Raw genomic sequence first — 7,689 nt, 5'->3', positions numbered from 1 at the left:
TGCGCCATAGTTCAGGCTGAGGAGAGAAGGTTACAGCTTGGTCAAGGAGGCTCATGCAGCAGAATTCTGGAATAGTAAAAAACATAATCAGTCTGTAAAAGTGAGATCATTCTCAACCCTTAACACCTTTGACTGGCTACAGCGTCACCGTATAGAAACACTCCTACCTTTGTGCTAACGAGAACCTGCAACATTTTGAGCCACTTAAGCTTCATTCTGTTTAATATGTTGATTTGCTACAATATTTAGCTCTGTTAGCAGCGTTTTATGTGCAAAGCAAAGATTTTTTTATACTTTCTGTCACTCTTAGATGAATTGCCAGGTCAATTTAAATAGCACGGTTGATAGATGGAGGTTAAACCCTTTTGAACACGTGATCACCAGTGTGCAGTGCCACGTAGTTTGAGATAGAAACTGTTTTACAACTATGACTAGTGATTTGCCGCTACAGGTTCTGCAGTCTTAGTTCATAATTAACTGCACACAGCAGATAGCATTGGGGGGTGGCAGTGATTGCAGCAATAACAAGCCTCAGCTCAGTATTTTTAGTTTCGAAAGTTCAAAGTTCAAATCTTTATTGTGTTATGCATGGACACACACACTCTCTGTAAGATAAGATAACTTTCAAGTTGCTATGGGGAGGTTTTCAAGGTCAACTAAGGAGATGGAGATAGTTATTGGTGATTATCATCATGTCAATACTAACATAATCTGAATCGTCACATCAAAGATATTCTGTTACATTCTGTATTACACGCGGATCTAATAGTCTACTTTTAAATAATTGTTTCCTGGATAAATCAAGTTAATTTTCAAACAATTAGGGGGCAGACTTATTTGGGGTTTTAAGGGTTTCTGGGTTAATGCATATGTGTTTTAGGGCGTTCTGATATGAAGCCGAAAACCATGTTAGAGAATGTTAATTCATGTGAAGGATAGCTGCGCCCAGAGCCAGCGACGAAAGGAACACCACCCCTGCAGCAACAAATCCGCATACAACACCGCGTTTATATGACGTCAAAGAATCTTGTATCTGCGAAAAACAATAGGCTGGCGCCTCGACGGTTACTTGCGTCAGGTCACAGATTATAAAAGTCAATTTTACAGTGCTTCGAAATATCTCTGGTACTATTATATTCCGCACCAATAGGCGGCAGCATCCTCGCACAGCCCCATTATTAGTGAGGGAGAGTGAAGCATTGTGGGTATTGCGCCCATATAAAATAACGTCAAGCTGACGTTCTGCATACATTAGCTTGAGGAGGATCACAGACAAACACGTCTGCTCAACGCCACGAAGTAATAGATTATTTATTCGAAATTTTGACCTTTTGAATGTTCTGAAGTAAACAAAACATTTTTTTAACCAGTCGAACACCATTGTTACTCGTTTTTTACTAACTTTTGAGCCACTTTGAGGAAACCCGAGCTGCCAAGTCATCGCCTCGTGTCGACTTATTTTTTTCTTCCAAGAGCCTTTTTTGTCGGACATGTGTGTGGGTATGATGGCTACCAAACCGAAAAGCATCAAAAACCACTGCCTGAAGAGAACCATGAAGCTCGGCTCGAAGTTGAAGTGGCGTCTGCTCCAAATGCAGGACGCTGAGGCCTACAAGCCCTGGCGAGTCGGCGCGGTGAAGGCCACCATCCGGAAGTGCCTCCACCGGGAGAAGAAGAGGGCCCAGCTCGCCAAACTCTCCGCCCAGTGTTTCGACAACAAGGACCCGGAGGAGTGCGAGGTCGACGGGTGTCCGACTGTTGCATTTACGCGCAGTCATCCCGTGGGAGCGATGGCGCCGGAGAACACCACGCAGTACCTGATGAATAACGCCTATGACGACCTCCGCCATCGGCCTGGAAACGACGCCGATCGCGTCACGGCTCCGTCCCAAGCATCTGCGCACGTATACGACGAGTCCCTGTCGCCGGAGAGCGTGTACGCCGCTCTGGACTCTGTTTACGAGAGCTCCCTTCACTTCCAGGACCTGGACTTTGAGGAAGTGTACAGCCTTCTGTCTTGTGCGTAATCGTGAACTGCTGAGTTCATCTGCTCGATCTGCTCTACGTTGGGTTGTGAAACTGCTCTGATGCCCATTTCGAGACTCGATATAAAGGTGTGGGTGGTTCAATTGTAAATACTAAGCATGCTTGAGATGGAGTGTGTATATAATGTGCACTGTGATCTGATTCTGTCGCCCAGATGACGTTTGTGTCGCATGATTCATGGTTGGGCTTTATTTCTCACAGCGACGCACCGGACGCCTCCCGCCCAGTAGGGAGCGCTCCTGAGCTCCGCGTCGCCTGCCCGCCCGCCCCCTGAGGGACAAAACTCCAAACGCGAGTCTGCCCCGGTCTGGCCACCGGTTGTGCAATTCAGGTAAACCCGGGAAGGTATTGTGTTGAACCGCATTGTGATTGAAGGTAACGGTAGTAGGTTGTTGTGTGCGGCCTGAAGCGTGATGTCCTCAGTCAACTGTGTCTGAGCATTTTCCAGGTCACCCTGCGGGGACAAACGGCTGAGATGCAGGACCCACAGACACCCTGACCTCCCGGGTCTCTCCACATGGCCGACACATGAGGTGACTAATGGTGTGTTCCATTTACCTCGGAAGTCGGAGCTGGGAATGACATCACGCCCCAGTACAAGTCAGAAAGTCAAGGTCCAGGAAAAAGCCCCATGTCATTGGTATTTTGAGCATTCAATTACCATAGCAACATGTCCACAGACACAGCTGTGTGCGTGGCTGATTTTTAACGAGACAGAAGTGGTAACAAACGGCGTTGGTGAGGTTCTTCTGACTTCCCAGTTCAATTGGAATGCACCACTTCCTCCCGTTCATCTGACTGTTTCAGGAGGAAGTAGCTCGTTCAGATATCATGGTTTACTTGGAAATGCTCAACAATGTACTTATTTACTAGTAACTGATGTGATGATAGATTTTTATTTAATAAAAGTGCTTTGATGAATGAATATCCATTTGTGGTTTCACTTTTTTGCCAAATCTTACTTGAATCAATTGATACCAGACAACTAGTATATCATTGCAATTATACATTCAATAGATTTGTTATTGATCCCAAACGGTAAAATTATCAGCATTGATGATCAAAATTAAGTGTCTGTGTATATAGAGCTCTCGGGTATAATGTCAAAAGTAATTTTTGACGTGTAGTCACAATTTCTAATCATTTCCTTTTACCTCATAAATAAAGTGTTTTTAATTGTCCCTGTTAAATAATACGGATGTGAAGTGATGCTGCTCTTAAAGGGAAATCGAATTGGTATATCACAGAAGTAGCACCGATGGCTTCTTAACAGAGGAAGCTCCTATTCCCCCGCAGAAGTGAAAGTCACTGGGCTACTTGCAGTAAAATGAAGACGCATTAAGAAGTCGGCATAGTAATGTAAACATTTCCCCACGACAGCAATACCGACAGCTACCACACGATGGCGGTAGTGTCGAAACTAACACGTGAGTGGCGCCTTGGTGGGCGAGGGCGCAAGAGTGGGAGAAGGCGTTTATTATCGCTGCTCCACTTTTAGATCGTGGTGCATGGCATCTGTTACACCGAGGGACACACTGGACTGTTATAGACGTTATGGCTGCAGACGAAGGGACAAACGTCTCGGGTGACAATTTTGGCAACATTTTCAAATCAGATTAAATCCTCACTGTATAAGGCTGATACTTTTATGTTTGAAATGATAATGCAAAGTTAGAGCTGGTTGAGCTGAGATCCGGTCGTGGCTGAGATGTGACGCATCAGCTTCAGCCTCTTTAATTGCTGCCCGTCCGTGTTTACTGCCTGGGTTCAGTACCTGTAAGTCTGGAACGCTCACCCACCCTGTGGTCCAGCTGCCAAGCGTGATGGTCAACAGTGACACTTTGCGGTGTTGTGTGTGTGTGGCGCGAGGTCGACAGGATGGCTGTTGGCTGATTAATGAACAGACCTGCGGGCTGCCACAGCATCGATCGAGCTGTGATGGCTCCAGTGCCTCATGTCTGTGTGGTCTGTTGAAACCATCGCTCTTCACCCACAAACATTGCTTTTCTGTCTGCTTTAATGTTTTATTTGAGGTACTGATCAATGCAGGAATCACAGCTGGAATAACCTGAATATATATCTAGAGAGAGCGATACAAATAAAGCTTATGTACAAACATGAAACTAGTTTTTTAGATTAGTGGGTAGATTTAAACCCAGTGTCATTTAATCCAGATGGCAGGACAGTATAATTAGAAGGCGATTAAGTCCCGCAGTGCCTTACTAACAGAGTCACCATGTCGCTCTCTGGGCAGAGTGGGAAAGTAGGCCGTCCTTCCACCAGATGTGCAGGGTGTAAGCCATCGCAGCCGCAGGCCCTCACCCTGCTAAAGAGCCCTTGAGTCCCTATGATGTTGAATCCAAACCAATCATCCAATCATCAGCATGAGTCGGCCCTTGACATCCCAGTGGACGGAGCAAATAGGGAATTTTCAAAGTATCTTATTCTCCTCTTAAGCTGCCGAACAGCTCCAGGCAGTAGACACAGCAGGAAGTCTGGCTCCTCGGCTTCAATGAGTGGCAACCTGCCAGCAGTTGGAATTTGGCTGAGGAGACGTTGGACACAGCCTCCTTTTTAATTGGAGTCTTTAAAGGGAATCTGGAGTGTGTGTGTATGTGCAGCTGAGTGAGACTGAGCCCAAAAAAACACATCAAGGATAAACGTCAGGCAATAGTATGTGAGGAGGGGATTTATAAGTAATAAACATGGCTGAGTCCTTCTATGCTTCATGCAAAGGCAAAACAATGAGCTGGAAATCACTGATCTGTGTGTTGAGAATGCTTTGGTATGAATTTCAGGAGCACTTTAAAGAAAATCTGTCCGGAAAAGTTTCCGGAATGAAATCAAAGGAAGTGGCAACAATTGAAGCCCACTTGTAAAAAAGGTTTGGCAAGAGTCTTCTGTCGAGCCAATTGGCAGGGTCGAGTGTAAATTGCACTGAATTGGTATTTTCCATTCATGAGTGTAACTTCAAAGAGGATTCTTCACATTCTTGACATTTTTGGTGTTTTTGGTCTTGACAACCAAGCGAATGGGCTCATCAGACTTACCACTGCTTTACCAACCTGGTTGAAATGAGTTCGGCAAAATATAACCCGTGATATCCTGGTTTAACAAGGACACAAACCAAACACTCATATGATTTACATGTTTATATATGAATATAAATCATCATATAAAGCATTTTAAACAGGCCACAGCTCCTGGATCGAAGGAATCCATCAAAGTTGATTATTTTCTTATACACTAGGTGGCAGCAGAGGAATGATTGCTGCAGCAGCCATCTTGTGATTAACAGGCAAATATAATCACTGTAGTGTATCACAGGATAATAATAATGATATATAATCAATGTCGCTGGATCTTCGCTCAGGCACATCACCATTTTCAGATTAAATGACGTCTCAGTCTGGAGAGAGAGAAAGAGAGGGGGAGAGGGACGGGGGGGGGGGGGGGGGGGGGGGGGGGGGGGGGAGAGAGAGAGAGAGAGAGAGAGAGAGAGAGAGAGAGAGAGAGAGATGTAGTAGGACAAGGGCAGGACATGTCTTGTTTGCTGTGACCTTTTTCAGTAAAATGACAGCGTGTGCCAGGGGAAGCTCAGGTTGTCATGTTAACCCGCTGGTGCTCAGGGTGATCACACAATGCAGCACCTACATGTGTCCCTAAGGTGCACGACATGCTGACCTGTGAGTGCATGTGAGGAAGTGACCGCACACAAACAATCTGCAGCTGTATTTGTATCTTTTATGCGTTAAACCCACTCGTTCCCTGCTTGACCTCTATATATTGTTTTCGCCTCCCTTCATCTGTAATGTCGCTCTTGAAAGACGTGTGGGACTGAGGAAGGACAGACCCACTTTCGCCATCAGTTAGTGGTTTGTGTGGTGACCCAAAAAAAATCTGTGGCCAGCCCAGGGTGTGAATATCATGTCAAACACACACACAAACACACATACAGGAAAATAGGGCAAGGAGAAGGGGGCACTGACGTTACCCTGTGCACCCTTTGGGAATTAACCCCTCTGCTATACCGGCTCATTAGTCAAAGCAGTCCTAAGCACTCAGGCACTCAGGGATATTTGTGTCACATCTATTTCAGTCCACGTTTTGCTTTGCATGTCTGCAGAGACCGAGCAAAGGACGCGGACGGCCATTGACCCGCCACTTTCAGGAAAACAGTGTAGTGCAGGTAGAGAACTGGGTAAGTGCGCGTGTGTGTGCGTGTGTGCCTCAAACTGTGTCAAGGACGGCGACAGATAAACCTGAAGACTTCAATCAATCATATGTCGCCCCTCGAGCACAGACACACACACACTCACATGCAGGAAGTGAAGCTCAAACATTCCTCTCAAAGGTAAACAATTCATTTTCCACACACGTGCACAGCCAGAGCTCATTTCAGTCTGTCGAACATGAAATCAGGAGGGAAGAATGCAGAAAGGAGGTTTCACACTAATGCTCTGCTCTTACATCGTCACATAAATCACACACCCAGTCATTTAAGCAGGTCAAATTTGTACAAATGAATGTTTCAGGTGCTCCACTGCCGAGATTCAACCATAAACAGGCAGCATAATGGATCTATGACCTTCATTAAGCTTTGAAGGCACACAGGGGATTGTAGCAGCACATACACAACAGGTGTTTGATACAATTTAACAACCGATCATCGCATCTGTAAACCAACTAAGAGTGTTTGTCCATTATCCATGAGAACCTTTAATCTATGGTCATTTGGCACAGTAAATGTGTCTTCCTGCGTCCATGCGTACTGTTTGACCAGGACAGTGTTCAGTCTAAGCCAGCCTGTACAACAACCTGCTGGATTCTGATCTCAAAATTTCAGCAAACTTAAGACTTTCTCTCTAAATCATTTGCGTTAGGAGCCTTGTCCACCTCGAAAGAAAGCTCATTGTTATTCTACTCGGGGTGTTGAGCCACTTGATGAAAACGTGACTTTGCCTCGTGGCCGCGGTCGGAGTGAGGCGTTGTTAGCTTGAGTCGATACCGAGCTGTGAGTCCTGGCAGGAGCTAAATAAGATGGAGGGAGATCGATGTAATGAGAACACAGCCAAGGCCAATACAAGCCCGGACACTAGACACACACACACACATGCACGCCTGTCAACTATTTGTCACCCAGTGCACACACAAAGTGGCGCAATCATACATATATACAGTGACGAACACACACACACGATATTCTGTCATCCTACACACACATCCCAACTGAGCATCACTGTATTGACGTATGTTCCCATGCACATATAGGGGTGTGTACTTGCATAAGGTACATGAAATCAGCACACATACACACATACATGCATCTGCACAAACAAATGATGCTTTCTATTCATCACTCACACCTATTCGATCAATATTGACACATAGCCACTTAAGTCCAACAATAAACGCTCAAACAAAGCGTAGCTATTGAAGGAAGAAGCTGCAGAATCGATTGTGTTTACTGGGCCTCACCAGCACCCAGAATAAAAGGAGGAAAAGATGATTTTTTTTTCCCTTTTTCCTCCTCCAAATTCTCTGCAGTGAAGGATGACTCACACTCTGCTTCACCGCCTCGAGATGATGTGTGAAAAAAAAAGCAGCATAGGAAAGTGACAGGACAGCAGCATACAAACAACA

Source organism: Genypterus blacodes, unplaced genomic scaffold (assembly GCF_046128005.1).
Source record: "Genypterus blacodes isolate CSIRO-AG114 ecotype Tasmania unplaced genomic scaffold, CSIRO-AGI_Gbla_v1 ptg000090l_1, whole genome shotgun sequence".
Classification (NCBI taxonomy): domain Eukaryota; kingdom Metazoa; phylum Chordata; class Actinopteri; order Ophidiiformes; family Ophidiidae; genus Genypterus; species Genypterus blacodes.
This window is presented reverse-complemented; position numbering follows the sequence as displayed.